The sequence below is a fragment of the Benincasa hispida genome, chromosome 7 (genome assembly GCF_027475165.1).
Source record: "Benincasa hispida cultivar pf3 chromosome 7, pf3_genome.v1.1, whole genome shotgun sequence".
NCBI lineage: Eukaryota > Viridiplantae > Streptophyta > Magnoliopsida > Cucurbitales > Cucurbitaceae > Benincasa > Benincasa hispida.
In genome coordinates this window covers 57,969,563-57,988,838 of record NC_143484.1, presented here as the reverse complement: position 1 = coordinate 57,988,838, position 19,276 = coordinate 57,969,563, and the positions used below count along the sequence as shown (strand labels likewise).

Below are 19,276 nucleotides of genomic sequence, written 5' to 3'. Positions count from 1 at the left end.
AACCATAACAGTAACAGTAAATTTTCTTAATTAATGGAGTTCCATTACGATTACACCAATTTTTATTACGAATTGGTAAACATGGCTTTAGTCCAATTATTTCAAAGGGTTACCCATTTCGTCTTTAAATTATGAACTTGATTTCAGTTTAGTATTTTAGATTTCAAAATGTTACAGCCATTTAAGTTTGAGTTTTGTTTCAATTTGATCTCTAGATTTTAAGATTTAATATTGGTTTGAAGAACTTTTTTAGTCCCTAACCTTTTATGAAAGTAACACTTTAGTTCTTGAAATTTGGTTTGTAACGATTTAATCCTTATACTTTTAATTATGTAACAATTTAATCCATAAACTTTGATGTGTAACAATTTAGTCATTTTACTTTCAAATTTGTAACAATTTAGTTCCAACATTAAAGAAAACTTCATCAAAATTAGATATCAATTTTAATCCTGTATAATATAGACTTTGTATTTTATAAAAATATTGAGTTTCTAATTAGTTTATCCATTTATTTATTGAAGAAAACCCATTAAATCTTACACTAATTTCAACATTAGAGACTAAATTATTACAAATTTTAAAATATAAGAAAATGTTTAAAAATTAAATAGTTACAAATCAAAGTTCAATAATTAAATTGTTTCTTCTATGAAAGTTTAGAGACTAAAATTTAACTTTAACATTTCAAACTTTTAACCTCAATTTTTTATTAAATATTCACTTTATGTCGTTTAGTCTTAGTATTTATTAATAAAATAATTTTCAAAATATAAGAAGTAATGGAATGAAATGTTAACTTTGAGGAGTATTTTTGTATGATTTTCCAAAAAACAAACAAAATTTAAAAATAAAAAAACCATATTTTTAATTAACAACCCGACAGTTGTTCCTAATTTCCCCTGCATTTCCCGTGATCACATCCACTCTACTAAGCCGAACCATAGCCCTCACAAAACTCTTCTTCCATGTTCTTGGTTCATACGCCATTCTTCTAACAACCTCCGCCGTCATCGGATCCTCCGCCATATCTTGGTCCGATCGGAGCAACGTTCTTCCTTCCAACAGCCTCAAATAGAACGCATTATCCAGCTTGAAAGGCGACGACGGATCGAAATTCACTAGTCTTTCTCTTCTTCCCTGATCTTCCGCTAACTCCGCCGTATCGGAATTCGGCGGCGGACACATCACCGACAAGTAATAACCGTAGGCCTCATCCATGGTAGGATCTGGAGACTCGGTTCCGCTGTAATTGTAAATTCTGTCTTCGAAGAAACTGCATTGTGCTCTTCCGATCGAATGCGCTCCGATTAAAACCACCATTTCGTCCGCCGTCATGCCTTTTTTTGTGAATATTTCGACCATCTCATCGACGGGCATACTTGGAATCGGGAGGTTACCGAATACGTCGGCGGCACGGGATGAGAGACCGTCGCGACGGCCGCCGGGGATTATGTAGTACGGTATACCGGAGAAGACGGTAGCGTCTCTAGTTGCGAAGGCTAATATATCTGCGCAAGAAACAATTCTGGGGCATTCGCTTTCGATTCTGGCCTTGATTTCGTCGATTAGTTTCATACCTCTCAGAGTTTTGCCGTTTGCTGGTGATATTTTTTCTACTGGCTCCCCTGAAATTGTTGAATCCAGTAGAATTGAAGCGTCGCAACCCTGTTTGGTTTTAAACATTTTGAACGTCAATCTCTAGCAATTTTCTCATGTAAAATGGGGTTTATTTTTTTTATATATACTTTTTAAAAGGAGTTAACGAGCATAAATTTAAAAATAAGGGATTTAATGAAAATTTTATTTAACGTTTTCATATATGAGTTTGGTAACTGATTCAGAAAATTATAATTTAAGTAAATTTTTAAATGTGATCGAGAATATGTTTAGTTGCTCACTAGATATTAGGTTGTATACAAACAATTATTAATTCATCTTTTTTAAAATTATTTTTAAATATAAAAAAATGTACAAAAATATTTACAAATAGTAGCAAAATATCATCATCTATATAAATTGCGATATATTGCTATAAGTGCCTATCTGTGTCATGATAGACACTAGAATATGATATTTTGTTATTATTTATAAATATTTTTAGAAATTTTATCATTTAAAATAAGTTTTCTCTTCTTTTAAGTATAAAAAGTTTTTTAAAAAAATACAACTGATGAATTAAAAATAGATATTGACAAGGTTAAACACGTCATATTATTTTTTTTTTTATTCTTTATAGAATTACTTTATTTAGTGAGCATTTATAAACTAATTTCAAACTCATTAAAGTAAAACAGCAACATGTCATATTCAGAATTTCAATAATTAATAAATTTAAATTAATACATCAATGATCATAAGTGTTAGTTCTCAACAACTAAATAAAATCTAAATGATCACATACTATTAATCTATTAGTGTTAGTTCTGTAAAAGAAAGTTTAAATATCAACTAACAAAAATATATTTTACGAAAATTCTAACGTCTTTAAAATTTTAATTTTGTGGCTAATATGCATCGGAGACCTATTAACAAAATTCAATCTTATATCTATTCAATTTGATAATTTAAAAAGGGACTTACATTGACAAAGCAATCATGGAAAAAAAGGCGAATGAGGGCAGCAGCAAGAGTTGGATCTTGATCAAAGGCAGCTCTAGAAACATCATTGGCGAGTTTCTCAGCCTGAGGGCAACTATACCGATAGAATCTGGCGTGCAAGTGGCGACCCTTGTTCTCATCCGCCGAGGAACAAGTTGAGAAGATTAAAGAACAAGCGATGAAGAAGGCGGCGAATGTCGTTACTTGGTCAGCCTCCATTTTGGTCGCAATTTTGATGGTTTTCCAGCAAGGTTCACTGCCTTTGCAACGCTTGGTGATTGCTCCGATGGCCGGAACATGTCCTTATAATTTATAAGAAAACGTAGATTTTGCTGTTATTGTTATTGTTTTTTGTTATTTGTTTTTTGTTTTTTTTTCCTTCCCAAACAATGGAAAGTTTTGAGTTATATTTTGTCTAATAATATTCATGGTTTATTGTTTGTGTTAGGGAGAATGACTCATTTGGACAAAGTAAGTTATATGGGTAAAAACACACGTTCAGAATTTCTTGAACCAATTGTTCTGATATCATTTTAAATTACTAATGAACCAAAAAGCTCAAAAGTTTAAGCTAGTAATTTAGGCAAATTTAATTATATATCACTAACACTTCCCTTCACTTGTAGGCTTGACCCAAGAAGTAAAAATCAACATTAATTGGAGAGGAAATAACAATGCACGAGCTTGAACACAGGACCTCCCTGGACCATATGCTCTGATACCATATTAAATTATCGATTGATCAAAATCTTAAGCTTAACCTAGTGAATGAAGGCAAAATTAATTATATATCACTAACATATCCAATTAGGAGAAATGAATATTAATTGAGGAGGAAATAATTAGGAAAATTGCATTGTATGACAAATACATTTTAAGAAACTAAAGCATGACTTCAATTTTTTTGTAATTGCAGGTGTGACAATCATATAGCAATCACATAGAAATTTGATAGCAATCAAATTTTCAGGCGGAAGCTTTTTGACATGTTTGCAAAAAAGCAAAACCTAAGGACACATGTCCAAGTTTTAATTTTTTTTTTTTTATTAAAATTACAATTGCCCCAAATAATAATGCAGGGGCTTGAACATACTACTTCTCAAGATCACCTGTTTTGATACCATCTTAAATCATCAATTGACTCAAAACCTTTTATTAGTGGGTAAAGACAAATTTAATTGTATATTTTTATTCCTTTTGTGGCTCCTTTATAAAAGGCCATCTCGGCCATTCAGAAATATTGAAAAAATTTGGGCAAATTCTCTCCTATATTCAAGCTTTTATCAGAACCTTGATCGTTTGGAGTTTGGTAATTAAAGGATAAATTCGTTATAATGTCACCGATGATATCTTTCGATCGTGCCATGATCGGTTTCTTCTTTTAGTTTTGCTCTTCGTTTCTTTGCGGGTCATCACGTGGGCTGAATGTGAATAGAAGAACAAACAATCATGGCCCGAATTTTGTCCACTATTTGATAAATCGACTTATTTAGGCTACCCCTTTAGTAATACTTTTGTTTTTTTAAAAAATTAAACCATCTTACTTTTCTTACCATGATTTGCATATTTTTTATTACAATAATTGAATTCTTAGCTAAATTTCAAAAAACAAAAACAAGTTTTTCAAAACTACTTTTTTTAGTTTTCAAAATTTTGCTTGATTTTTTAAACCATACTAGATAACAAAGGAAAAAAATTGGATGTGGAAATAGTATTTATAGATTTAATTTTTAAAAATAAAAAATAAAAAACAAAATGGTTCTTAGAAATAAGGTTTTATAATTATAACACTTAAAATATTTTTTAATATTTTATTTTCGTTTCCTCCCTTTAATCTCCCTTTCTCACTTATTCTTTTTGTCTTCTCTCTCTAAATCCCTTTTCTATATTTCATCTTCAACATAGATAATGCTTTTTTCTATGTATTCTGTTTTCGATGATGGTATCGACATACAATATTTGACGATTGACAGCAACATACGAAGTATTTGCAAACTTTACAGAAATTAAGTGTAGAGGGCAAGAACTAGAAGCGTAAGGGCGAGAAAGTAAACTACAATTAGACAAGAGTAAGAAAGTAAGCCAAAACTAGAACCAGAATAAAAAATAAATATTAAAAAAACTAATTTGAAAAATTGTTTGATGACATCAACAAAATGTTTGAAAGCTTTGTTTTAAAAAAACCAATATGTACTAAAAAAAAAGGTGATCAAATTTATTTTTATTTTCAGAAAATTTAAGGTATCATTCATATATATATATATATATATATATATTATATTAAATTTTCAATTATATGATCATTCAGACTAATCATAATAAATTTCATGCATGAGAAAATACAATCCAATATATTTTAAAAATTTCAAAGAAAAAGGTTAATAGAGGTTAGTATTTATATATATATTTAAAAAGTTAATAATAAGTCAATAAAGATTGTATTACTAAAATGAAATAAAACTCAAAGTATATGTAGACAAAAATTATATTTTAACCTATATAATTCATTATTTATTTATCAACATGAACATTCTAAGATTCATAGTTGTTGATACTGAATTTTGGTAACTATTGTGAACTTATAATATATGGGAGGAATCCAATGATTACCCTGCATAATCGAAAACCTTGCACTGGTGTGGTGTTTGACCACCAACAGTCTAATGATTAAGTTAGTAATCATTTAGATAGAGCTATATAATAGAGAATTAAGAATGCTTTTCAGCCTTCCTTAAATGTCACGAGTCCTCTCGATTATATAGAGATAAGTTTCATAATAATCATTTGCAAATTAATTTCTCAAGTCATTAATTAAATTGTTATTAGCCATTATGAATAATGAATTTTTGTTTAGTACAATTGAGGATAGGGGATTCGAACTACATGCCTTGTAGTTTATAGTACACTCGTATGCCAATTGAGTTGTGCTTGATTTGGCATAATTCATAAGATTTATTTCACTGGTGGACCTAAACACATGTAAAAGTTAACTACTTAGGCATTATTTTGCCTTCACGGTTCATCTCCATACTTAGATATTATTTTTCTCTTATGACCATCCTTATGAGTTGGTCTTCATATGAAGTCGGCACGGCCAACCTCTATGGCTTTCTTCACTTCCATGGTCGAACTCTAGTAGAGTTGATTTTCATGGTCCTTGTTGATTTTATGATGGGTTCAATTGATCTCTTTAGCTCTTGTGTGGTTGAGCCTATGAGTCGATAACCATACTTAGCTAAATAAAAATTTTCTCTTCAAATGATCTATTGGGCATCCCATTGTAGCTAAGTATGTAGCCATATATTTTACCCACAACAATAATATTTAAATTTTAAGAAATTATTAAATTAATCGGACTGGATTTGTTTTCTTGAAAAAAAAAATAAGAGACTATATTTGAGATGAGATAATGCTATAAATCGTATTTTATGGAAAAGAATTTAAAGAGACAAAGATAAGAGAGCTCAAAATGTAGATGAGAATTTATTCTCCACCACAGTCGTAAACGATCATATATAAGGAAAATGTTTTTCTTTTTTCGAATGGGAGTCAAGTTTAGAACAAATTTTCACATTTTTAATAATTAAAAATCAATAAGTTCGATTTTATGTGTTGGTAATATTTGTTTAAGTCTAGCAGATACATATCAGGTTGTTTCTATATTCAGCTTATCTATCTAAGAGTTGTTTTCTGGAAATGCTGATTCTGCAAAATATTTTCCTTATGTGAAAAATTTTGTCTGCAATATTTTTGTGGATCTCTTGCATTCTTTATCTGCGACTATTTTGAAATCTAGTGGTTGACCTTCTACGTGTCTGCTATGCATATTTAAAGACTTTTGATATGTGGTTTTGGGTTGGCCATTTTCACGAGGAATATCGAGTGTCATTGTTGTGAGAAGTATTTTTGTCAAGAGTATTATGTCCATCTTTGAAGAGAACAAAGACTATGTTGTTGTAAGGTTGGAGACATACTCCAAACTTTTTGTATGCTTAATTGATTGACATCTTGAGAAGGGATTCTCAAGCTTAAGAGGAGCCTAAGCTAAACGAGTGGGGTGGTCTTCACTTGAGAGGGAAAGATAAAGATCAAGTGAAAGGAAGTCTCACGGCTTAAGGAAAGCTTAAGTCTTATTGAGAGGGAGTCTCAACCTTATGGGGAACCTAAGGAATTCTTTAATGATATCAATACTTAGGGGGAGCCTAAGTCACTGAGAGAGGGAGTCTTACATCTAGGGAAGCCTAGGTGAAAGGTTGAGTGATTAAGCTCCACGATGGTCACTGTAATCAAACTGTAGTTATAGATAAATACTATGTTGTAATCGCTTATCATTTATATTAATGGAGTTATATTTTCTAGGTATACTGCCCCCTAGATGTAGGTGATATTGCACTGGATAAGGTTACCAATCTCTTGTGTTATTTTTTTAGAAAGTTTTTTTTCCTATCGGGGGTGTGATTCTCCAAAACAAAACAAAAAGAAGAAGAAAATCACACCTTACTCCGAATCACTAGAAAGGATCACCAGTGCAGTTCGGGCCTTATTGGTCTTCTTAATCCTGGCATTTGTCTCTCGGCCAGCAGGTCTTTCATCAGTACGACGACGTTTTTTTTGTGGTTGATGCCCTAAATCTCGTAGGGTCCTATAATTTGTAAACTTTATATGAAAAAACTTTTATGGATTAATAATATATGATATTTTTATTCACTTTGTCTATAAAATATGTGATATTTTAGTTGCATTAACCACAAGCCAATAAACTAACATCGAAGTTTATCGTTGTAACTTAAACATGTATGTAGAGATAAACAGGTAGATCATGTTTAAGTGATAATCTAAATGGTCTGTAGTATATGGATTGTTGGGGTTGATGCCCTAAATCTCCTAGGTTCCTGTAGTTTGTAAACACCTATATGAACAAATGCTTGTGATGTAATAATATGAGACATTTTCTTCATTGTTGTCTATGAAATATGAGATATTTTATTTGCATTAACCACAAAGCTGAGATCCCAGGTTATTGTTGTAACTTAAGCATATATGTGGAGACATACAAGTGGATCATGCCTTAAGTGATAACCTAAATGGTCTGTAGTATATGGATAAAGGAGGGAAACTTTATCCTTGTGACACTATGAATACAACTCACTTTGTAGATGTTACAAGTGTTGTAAAGTGCTACAGATGGTCTGATCTTGATCATTCATGTGGAGACATGCAAGCGGGGGTGTCCTATACAAAAGAGTTTGTATAAGACCGAACCACGAAATATTTAGTCTCGTTATATAACACCGTTCATGACAGAGACTCTTATTTCACTAGGATGACCATATGTAACATGACCTTAATCCTGAGTGAGTTGGGAACTCTTACCTATAAGGGTGGTCCTTTGATTTGCATGGGTGCAGGTGGCCAGATTGCCGAATCAAACCTACCAATTTGGGGTTTCATCTGATTGGGGAGCTGGGAACTCAGCTACACAAGATGAAATTCACTCATTCCTCGAAACAAGGGTAAGTATATAGATTGCTCCACTAACTGCTGATTCTAGGACTTGAACGATGTGATGCCACACACTTTCTCATGGCTCGAAAGGTGTTCACTCATAGTAGAACTATGACGTATTGTTCATTAGAGGAATCAGTGGTACTTAAGGAGTTAGATGTAACTACAGGAAAAAACAGTAAATTGGCCCAGTTGTACTTACGAGCGATCTGTGAAGGGTTATCGTACCACTGATTGGTTGTATCTAATTAACACAGAAATATATTTGTAGTGAGAAGAGTGCAGTTGTCGGTCTTTTGTGGAGTGTTCGGCAATTAACGGATGGTGGATTTCATGATTAAAGAGTTTAGTCAGTTATTCTTGGAGTTTTAAGCTACAGGTCCATAAGGTACCCTTGGTAGCTCAATAGATTCAAGTTGAGAATTAGCTTTTAGGTTAGTTTGAAGTGTTTAAATTAACAAGAGGGAATATAATTAAATTCGTTCAATTACATGTTATATAATTGATTTGATGTATAAGATATATTAATTGGAGGATTTGATATAAATATGATTTATATTAAATAAAGAAAAAAAGAATTATGGTTTAAATATTACATATGATGTATATTAAAATAATAGGTTATAAATATAATATAATAAGTTAGTTATTATATTTATTTATAATTAAATACAATTATGAGATAATTTTTTAGTTAGTTATTTAATTTATCCTTTAACTGTGCAAGTGGGAGGTTATTTTGAGTTTTGAATAAATGAAGGATAAAATGAAAAAAGTTTTCATTTTCAAGAGATCGTTTCATTTAGTAAATTACTAATCGTTTTGCTCACGAGAGATTACACGATAGCCTTCTAACGAGAGACTAAACGATCGTATAAAGCGATTTATTAAACGATCATGTAAACGATCTAGCGAGATTTACTAAACGATCGTGTAAATGATTGAGCGAGAGATTAAACGATCGGTTAGGTGATTCTCACGAGAGCGAGATTTAATAAACGATAAAGTATTCTCAGTCTATGCCATAGACAGAACCATTCTCCCACTTATTTGATTGTGTAGTTCGATCATTTCTTCCTCATTCCCTCTACCAAATTCACACAGAGCCCACACCTTCTGGATTCTCACTTCGAGAATACCAAGGTTTCCTAGTAGTAGTGTCAAAGGGTTCTTGTTTAAGGAGTAGACTGTTCGTGATCTGAACAACAGCGGGAGATTGCTAGACGATTGGGACGACAACGAGAGATTGTTGCCTAGTTGTTCATGAGAGCGAGAGATTTACAGAAGAAGAGTTCTTCAAAGACATATCTCTCATTCCTTTTGTATTTGATTACTTTAGCATGTTGTAATTTTGTATAAGATGCATAACTGTTCTGTATGTTTGTGAATGTCTTTATTCTTTCACAATGAACTTAGAAAGATCTTGCTTCTGCTCATTAGTTCTCTTGAATAAGAGTTCTTTCATGGATAAGACTGAGTACCTTATCCTGCTGACACTATAAGTATGGCCTGCTTTGTAGGTGTTACAATTGTTGTAAAGTGCTACAAATGATCTGATCCTGATCCTTCATGTATTAGACATGCGAGCGGATATATTCTATACAAAAGAGTTTGTATAAGACCAGATCATGAAATGTTTAGTCTCATTATATAACACCGTTCATAATAGAGACTTTCATTTCACTAGGATGACCATAGGTAACATGACTTGAATCCTGAGTGAGTTGTGAACTCTTGCCTATGAGGGCGGTCCTTTGATTTATATGGGTGAGAGTCGCCAGATCGTCGACTCAACAAGCCTACCATTTTGGGGATTCGTATGATTGGGGAGCTAGGAACACAACTACACAAGATGGAATTCACTATTTTCCCGAAGTAGGGGTAAGTAGATAAATTACTTCCTTAAGGGCTAATTCTGGGTCTTGAATAATGTGGCGCCACACCCTCTCCTGGCCCAAGAGGGGTTTGTCATAGTAGGACTATGATTTATTGTTGATTAGAGGGATCAGTGGTACTTTAGAAGTTAGGTGTAACTATAGGGGGAAAACGTTAATTTGGCCCAACTGTACTTACGAGCAATTTGTGAAGGGTCATCGTACTGTTGATTGGTTATATTCAATAGACACAAAAATATATCTGTAGTGTGAAGAGTGCAGTTGTCGGTCTTTAATGGAGTGCCCGACAGTTAACGAATGGTGGATAATGTAATTAAAGAGTTTAATTAATTATTCATATACCGTTGAAGCTTCAAGCTACAGGTCCATAAGGTCTCCTTGGTAGCTCAAAAGAATTTAGTTGAGAATCAGTTTTTGGGTTAATTTGAATTGTTCAAATTAATAAGAGGGAATTTAATTATATATGATTCAATTATATATGATATAATTATTATAATATATTTTATACATTATAGTTTAATTGGAGGAAATAAATATTTGAATGAGATTCAAATATAATTTTTATGAATGTGATTCATAGTTGTTAAATTTAATATAAATGTGATTTATATTAAATACCATAAAATAAAGAAAATGAACTATAGTTTATATTGTATATGATACAATATTTAAACTATAGGTTATTTGTTATATTTGATATAGTATATAGTTTAATATAAATAAGATATGATAAGTTAGTTATCTTATTTATTTATATGATTTTATTATTTTGAATAATAAATTTCTATTTTCTCTCCAACTACCTTAGTGGGTGGTTAATTAGTTTTATGGCAAAAAAGAATAAAAGACAATAAGTTTTCTTCTTCTTTCAATACTACACGGCAATACCTATACGATTGAGAGATTTGCTAGACAATTGAACATCACAGAAACATTCTGTCTTCTTCAATTTTTTTCTTCCTCCAAACTCAAACAAATCCTCCAAACCAAAATAGTCAGAGCTCACTACTCCCTAGTTCTCACCCTGAGAATACCAAAGGCTCACTGTGGTAGTGTCTCCTTTTGGTTCAAGAAGTTCTTGAAGAAAGTCTTCAAGGGTTGATGTGTTTGAGTTCGTGACTGTTCGAGGGAATTACAAGAAGAGATGTTCTTCAAAGGTGATATCTCTTGAACAATTTTTCTTTGTAAAAAGCATGTTAAATTTCTTTATGAATGCATATCTTGTACGTTTACTGTAAATCTAGTTTTTCAGTCAAAATGGAATTTGGATGATCTACTTCCGCTCAAGGATCTCTATAAAACGAGTTCCTTCAGTTTCCTCTATCTCTATTCCTGTTTTCTTCTCTTTGTTCTCCTCAACCTTGCCTACTAGTGGAGAGCCATTGATAGAGCTAAGGGATGCCTCTCGGGGAGAAGACTTGTTCATACTTTGCTGTGAATGCACCTTCTTGTCTTTTGGAGACAAAGTGAATGATAGATGGAGGGGGGGAGGGACTTCATGTCCAAGCTTCCAGTCCTGTCGTGTGCAGTTGTATACTAAGAGTCGTCCATGGAGGACTCCAGTGTGGTTGCAGAAGTTGTGGGCTCTATAGTTTTGAACTTGTCCACCAAGAGTCGATGGGTACTCTGTTAGATTTGGTGTCCTAAATCTCATGTATCTTATAGTTTGTAAATAAAAATCATATATTTAATAAAATAAGAGGTATTTTATTAACATTTAAACTACATTAATTCAATCCAATAAACTAAGATCCAAGGTTATTTTATATAACTTAAAACATGTACGTGGTTGACATACCGATGGATCATGTTTAACTAATAACCTAAATGGTCTGTAGTAGATGGATAAGACTAGGTATCTTATCCTTGTGACACTATGAATATGACCTGCTTTGTAGTTGTTACAATTGTTGTAAAGTGCTATAAGTGATCTGATCTCAATCATTCATGTGGAGACATGTGAGTGATAGTATTCTATACAAAGAGTTTCTATAAGACTGGGCCATGAAATGAATAGTCTCTCTATATAACACCATTACTAGAAGAGACTTACATTTCATTAGGATGACTATAAGTGACTTGACCTTAATCCTGAGTGAGTTGTGAACTTCTATTTATGAGGGCAACCATTTGGTCTGTATGGGTGAGAGTGGCTATGTTAGCCGACTTAACAAGCCTACCATTATGGGGATTTGTCCAAGTAAGGAGCTGGAAACACAACTACACAAGACGAAATTCACTCATTCCCGACCTTAGGGAAAGTAGATAAATTTCTCCCTTAATAACTGATTCCGGGTCTTGAACAATGAGGCTTCGACCTTTCACATGTTGGGATTGGTGTCCTAATTCTCCCGAAGTCTTGTTGTTTGTAATGATACACATTTTTTTATGAATAAAATAATTATTATTTCATTCTGGTATTTACTCATATCCCATAAAAAATGCTTCATGGTTATCTTATGTAAACTTAAGCATGTATATATGATATACAAGTGGATCATGACTCAAGTGATAACCTAAATAGTTCTGTAGTATAAGGATTAAGTTGGGATACCTGATCCTGGTGACACTACGGATATGGCCCGCGTTGTAGAGATTCGCAAGTGTTGTAAACTACTACATATAGTAGATCCTGGCCATTCATGTGGAGACGTGCGAGCGGGGGTATCCTATACAAAGAGTTTATATAAGACCAGACCACAAGATGACTAAACTCTGTATATAACGCCGTTGATTCTGGAGCTTTACATCTCACCTAAACGACCGTAGGTGACACATCTTCAATCCTGAGTGTTTTGGGAACTTCTGCCTTTGAAGGCGGTCCTTTGATTAGTATGGGTGAGAGTGGTCAGATTGCCAACTCAACATGCCTACCTACCTTTTTGGGGACTTGTCTGATTTGGGAATTGAGAACTCAATACACAAGATGAAATTCACTTCTTCCCCGAAGTAGGGATAAGTAAAGAGATTGTTCCCTTAATGGTTGATTCCGGGGCTTGAACATAGTGGCCACAATTTCTCTTTGGAAGAAAAGATTCAGTCATAATAGGACCATGACTTGTTCATTAGAGGGATCAATGATACTTAAGGAGTTATATGTAACTACAAGGGCATAACGGTTATTGGTCGAGTTGTACTTACGAGCGATCTGTAAAGGATTGTCGCACTGTTGATTGGTTAAGATAGACACATAATATATATGTAGTAAGGAGAGTTCAGCTGTCGGTCTTTAGTGGAGTGTCTGGCAATTAACGAATGGTGGATCCCATGACTAAAGAGTTTAGTCAGTTATTCAGGTACCGTTGGAGCTTCGAGCTACAGGTTTATAAGGTCCCCTTGGTAGCTTAATGGATTTAGTTGAGGATCAGTTCTTGGTGTTGATTTGAAATGTTCAAATTGACAAAAGATAAATTCGATTATATATGATATGATCGATATGATGTATGAGATACATCTAGTGGAGGATTAATGTAAATGAGATTTACATTAAGCACCATGGAATAGAAAAAGAGCTATGGTTTGTATGTTTCATGAGATGAAATATTAAAACTATAGGTTATATATATAGTATGATAAGTTAGTTATCATTTATATTTATAATAATATTAATTATTGGATAATTAACTCTTTTTACCTAATAACCAATTGAGTGGGAGGTTATTGGTGGTTTCATGGTAACCGTGAGATAAAAGAAAAAATGTTTTCCTAATTTTAGTAAGTTTATTAAAAAGCATGAGTTTTTGTGAATTTGAGATTTCGTCTCTCGGAAAAATTCTCATGAAAGTTGTCAAGTAAATAGGATTTACTAAGCGACAGCTTGAATAAGGTAAACAATCGTGCAGTGTTTGTAGGCGACAAACACTTATCTAAACGATGAGCTAAATGATCGCATAGCTTTTGCTAAACGATTGCTTAGCTTTTCCTAAACGATTGGGCATCGACCTATACAATAGGTTCTACCATCTCCCACTTGGTCAATCATTTATACGATTGTGTTTCCTCCTTTTTTCTGCCTCAAACCAAATCCACATAGAGTCCACCCTCTGGATTCTCACACCGAGAATACCAAGGTAGCCTTCTTGGTGGTGTCATACTCAATTCGACATTGTCGAGGTTCTTTGGAGGTCGTTCATGTTGTTCGGGGTGTTCGTGACCTAGGCGATCGCTGAGTTTGAGTGTGTGAAGTTCGTGCTGTGAAACGGTCATGTTGGGCGAGTGTTCGTGTGCTTCTGTGTAGCTGTGGGCGAGCATTCATGATCAAGGAGGTTTATGAGAAGTCTACAAAAGTGTGTAGCTTTTGTCCTTGATCTTATGTATTACATGCTATAATTTCTGTATTTAATGCATAACCATATGTTTTTGTTTGAGATTGTAATTGTAAAGTTCATATATGATTGTAATTTGGAATGATCTTTCCGTTGCTCATGGAAATCCTCGTGTTTGATTTCCTTCATCACTGGCCTAGGAGGTGTCAGTTTATAGTTGGACTATAAGTTGTTTGTTCATTAAAGGAATCAGTGGTACTTAAGGAGTTAGATGTAACTACAGGGGTAAAACGATAATTTAACCCAGCTGTAGTTATGAGTGATTTGTGAAGAGTTGACTCGTTGTTGATTGGTTTTATTTGTGGATACAAAATATATCTACAATGCAAAGAGTGCAACTATCAGTCTTTAGTGGAATGACCGGTAGTTAATAAAATTGATTAATTTAATTACAGAGTTTCATTAATTAATCTCATATCATTAGAGCTTCCAATTTGTAGGTCCATCAGGTCTCCTTGTTAGCTCTCTAAGGATAGTAATGAGGAAGAATTTGAATTGTTCAAATCAATTGAGAGAATTGTATATTAATAAGATTAGTATATAATCTCATTCAAATATTAAATTCATGTGAATTAGATTCATGAAGAATCAATTAATTATAATGTTAGGAAGGTGGATACTGTTAGAGTTAGGAAACATGCAACGAAAGAAAAATGAATCATTAAATATTCTAATTCATTAATTTTGGCTTTGAATCTAAGCATGGCCATTACAAGGTGGGTTTCATGACATACCTTTGAAAAATACCTTGAATCACGATTCTCAACTACAAATCTTCTCCAAATCTCGTTGTGAACCACCTCAAGATCTTCTCTACTATCCTCTTGGAGCTTTAGATTGAGTTATGGGACTCAAAATAAGTTTGAATGAAGGAAATTTGAAGAAGAACACACTGTTGCACCCACTTGAAGAACACCTTCTTCAACTTAAATTTTTCAGCAAAAATTCAATTGAGGCATGCCCGATTTCCACTTTAATCTTCTCTATTTATTGCAATACTATCATGCAATGGTGAAGCCTGCATGAGGTGCAACTCATGCTTAGAGAATTGAAGCAAAAATCAAGTGGGTTTAGTGTGAGCTCCTTTGGTTGAAGATGATGGAGTTTTACAATCTTTCATTTTTGTCAATTTGTGTTTTATAAATTGATTTCTAAAATCAATTTTAGCTTTCAAGTTTTTCTAATTTCAAAATGATTTCTAAAATCAATTTGATTTTCAAAACTAAAACTTTATTAATTTTACAAAATTAATTTCATAAATTAATTTTCTAATAGAATTAATAATATATAATTAATTTTAATTAATTTAGTATCAAATATTAAATTAATTTTACACAAATTCCACCTTCATCAATTTAATGTTTAAATCTATTTAAATATTAATTAAATTCTCCAACTCCGTTTAATTTCAAAATTAAACGCATAATTATATCTCATATAATTACTAATTCTCTTAATTCTAATTTGAACGTTATAACTTATCACACTACTCTAAGGCTAATCCATTTACAAGCTAGTAGGGGGACCTATTGGACCTATAGATCATGGGCTCCAACGATCCGAGATTAATTGGCTAAACTCTTTACACCAAATTAATCTCTATTCGTTAACTAATGAGTCACTCTAATAAAACGCATAGTTGCACTCCCCTCACAGTAGATATATTATGTCCACTCGATATAACCATGATTAGTAAGTTAACCCTTCATAGGTTGTTCGTAATAATGGTTGGGTCAAATGTCTGTTTTACCCCCGAGATTACCTCTTGTTCCTTAAGTTCCTCTCAGGCCAATGAGAGGGTAGGGTCTCTTGTTCAAGATCCGGAGTTAGTACTTAAGGGAACAACTGCTCTACTATCCCAGAAAACAAGTAGGAGTGAATTCCTTCTTGCACCCTATGTCCCCAGCTATCTACCCGGTCTTACCTCTGAAATGGAGGTTTATTGAGCCGACGTTGTTGAGCCAACCCTCACATATGCAAATCTAAGGATAACCTCGAATAAACAGGAGTTCATAGTTAGTCAGGATTAAGGTCAAGTTACCTAGGTCATCACTTTGAAATAGTCAGTCTTAAACAGTAAACAACGTTATAAAGTAAGAGTAACTATTTCGTGGTCTGATCTTGTACAAACTCATTGCATAGGACGCCCCCACTCCTCATGTCATAACATGTGCGAATTAGGATCACATCGTCTATAGCACTTTACAACTCTTTGTAACAACTACAGAGTGGGCTGCATCCAATAGTGTTTCCAGAATAAGGCACCCAACCTCATTCATATATTATAGATCATTTTGACTATTTACTTGAACCTGATCCACTTTTATGTCTCCACATAAAGTTCAAGTACTCATGTAATAGTCATGGAACTTTTAGTTTATTGGATTTAATTCTAAAATGAAATAAGTAATACATATTTTCAATACCAACTTATTGAATTTTCAGAAAGAAATTTTATTGTTTACAAACCACGAGTTTTAAGACATAAAACCCAACAAACTCCCACTTGGACTAAAACTCCTGCGGTAACTTATATATCCAAATATATAATATTGAGTTCTTTGTTTTATAGAGAAATACAATAAACTAGGGCATTCCATACCCATAGTTTACTATTCGGTATCCCATACCCAGTTTTTCTCCTAGGTTGTTCACCTGGTGTTCCTAGTCTTACTAGGTGATTTTCAAACACTTTAGCCGAGAGAATCGTTGTAAACATGTTAATGTACAGTAGATTTTTTATTAAACTATATAGGGAATACATCTTATTCTCACAATACTTGTTTCTCAATAATGGCTAGGAAGTCATACACTCCTCCCACTACATCGAGGTACTCTCAACTCTTTGAGTAAGATGCATCTGACTTGTTTAAATAAATTTTGTTTACAGTGTTAATTCAATAACTTTTTATTGAATTATGCAAGTTTTTATGCAAACAAATAATACAAGGTGATCTTGAACAATATTCCAATATTTGGAATGGTGTTAGGAAAAACAATTAAGGCAATTAGAAATTTTTCATTGGATTTCATGTTCTATCAAATAGACCTAGAAATCTTAAACTTTCTATACTTTGATCTAATCAAAACATTTTGGTTTTATTTTACCTAACAAGTTTCGTACACTCTTGAACATTTCAAGTGTTGTAAACTTATCACTTAGGTTAAACAACTACTTACCTTAATTGATTTCGAGCCGTTTTAAATATCTGAATATTTGCAAATGACTTTTAATTAGGTTGATTCTTAATAAAAGTTGATATGTGATAGAACAAACATAATTTTCGCTAATGAACATTTCATTTACAACAAAAATATATACAATTTGTTCTTTTGCATACAAGACAAACTAACTTTTATTACAATAATAAAAGCTAATAAGATTATCTTCCAACAACAACATCTCCCACTGGTCAGTCTGGGACAACTAGCAATCTTCAGGAACTAGTTTGCCTGTTTTTCTTTCTCTACTCTTTTCTCGGCAAGGTATGAGCGCAGTTCCTCTTCCAATGCCCTTCCTCATTGCAGTGGAAACACTTTCCTTTGTTTGCAGTGTTAGCCTTGCCTTTTCTCCCAGCGGTTTTCTTGTTCCCTTTCCCTTTTCTCTTCTTAACAGGAATACTTTTACTCTGTGAAGCGGAAACAACATCAGGCTTTTTGGAGGACGTTCCTCTCTTCTCAACGGTAGTAACATGTACTTTCGGTTTCGAACCTTTAGCTCTCATCATTGTCAGGAACGCCTGTAGCTCATTTAGAAGAGTAGTCAAGCTGTATTCAATTTTATTCATAAGTGCGTGCGTGCAGAACAACAGAAAACTCTTTGGAAGAGATTCTAGAATAAAACCAACTTGACTTCTTTCGTCAATGAAAACTCCATTTACTTCTGCCACATTGAAGTGAACCATCATGTCTAAGACATGTTCACGAATAGAGGCCCCCTTTTTCATGCGGCAAATGTAAACGAACTAAATAGCTTCATGTCTTAAGGAAAAGGACAGTTGTCCGAACATCCCTTGTAAAGATTCCATAATGTCTTTGGCAGTACCTATATCCTCATGTTTCTTCGCCAAAACATCAAATATACTGGCGAGGATATAAGCATGGGCTTTATCATTCACCCTAATCTATCAATCATACGCATCCCAAATAGTTCGATTTGCGTTAGAGCTTGGAATGGGAGGACAATCCTCTGTTAAAACGAACCGTAAATCGTCATTCACCAGTATAGTATTAAGGTTTGATTTCTAAATTGCATAATTATCCCAATCAGTTTATCAAATGTCGAAATTTGTATTAGTGAACTTGTCATTCTGAAAAATTTAAACAAATTTTATAAATTCAATCATGTTTTAGCAAAGTAATAATATACCCAAGATTATTTTTGCAATAATACTACAACAAGACATTCTTTACTAAATACTATCTCACGAATAACTCATATTCCAATAGTCATTTAGCTAACGTTTTTTGTCAGAAATTACTAACTCCATAGTAATTCTGTAAGTGTAACCCGCTATTTTCAGACCTCAGAAGTTTGATCCCAACGATGCTCCTAAAGATAGAAATTCTATCTATTTCTAGATTTTGAGTTGTTTCGAATCCCATATTAAAACCCTCCAAGGGGAGAGTCGTCATTAAATGACTAGCGAGGCCGATTTAAAGATGACAAGCAGGCACAACATAGGAATCTCATGGTTCAAACCAACAGAAGAGACCGTAGGATATGTTAACACATATCCTTCACCCACTTATTATGAACTATTTTCCCATTCGCTTTGGTCTTGACCACGTGACAAAGACTTTTCGAATAGAGTAGTTGAGGTATAATCGACACGAAATGTTGCACAGATTTCACGGTGGGAATTATCTAGGGACTGAGAATTGAAATCAATATATCGTATATTTGATTTTTCATTGAACAACATCCCCTCATTCACCATGATCAATTCA

General features: G+C 33.2%; 1 pseudogene; it reads right to left on the bottom strand.

Annotated features, from left to right (window-relative positions):
• Window positions 1-867: 867 nt before the first annotated feature.
• LOC120081121 (peroxidase 5 pseudogene) lies at window positions 868-18,054 on the bottom strand (annotated as a pseudogene).
• Window positions 18,055-19,276: the final 1,222 nt, after the last annotated feature.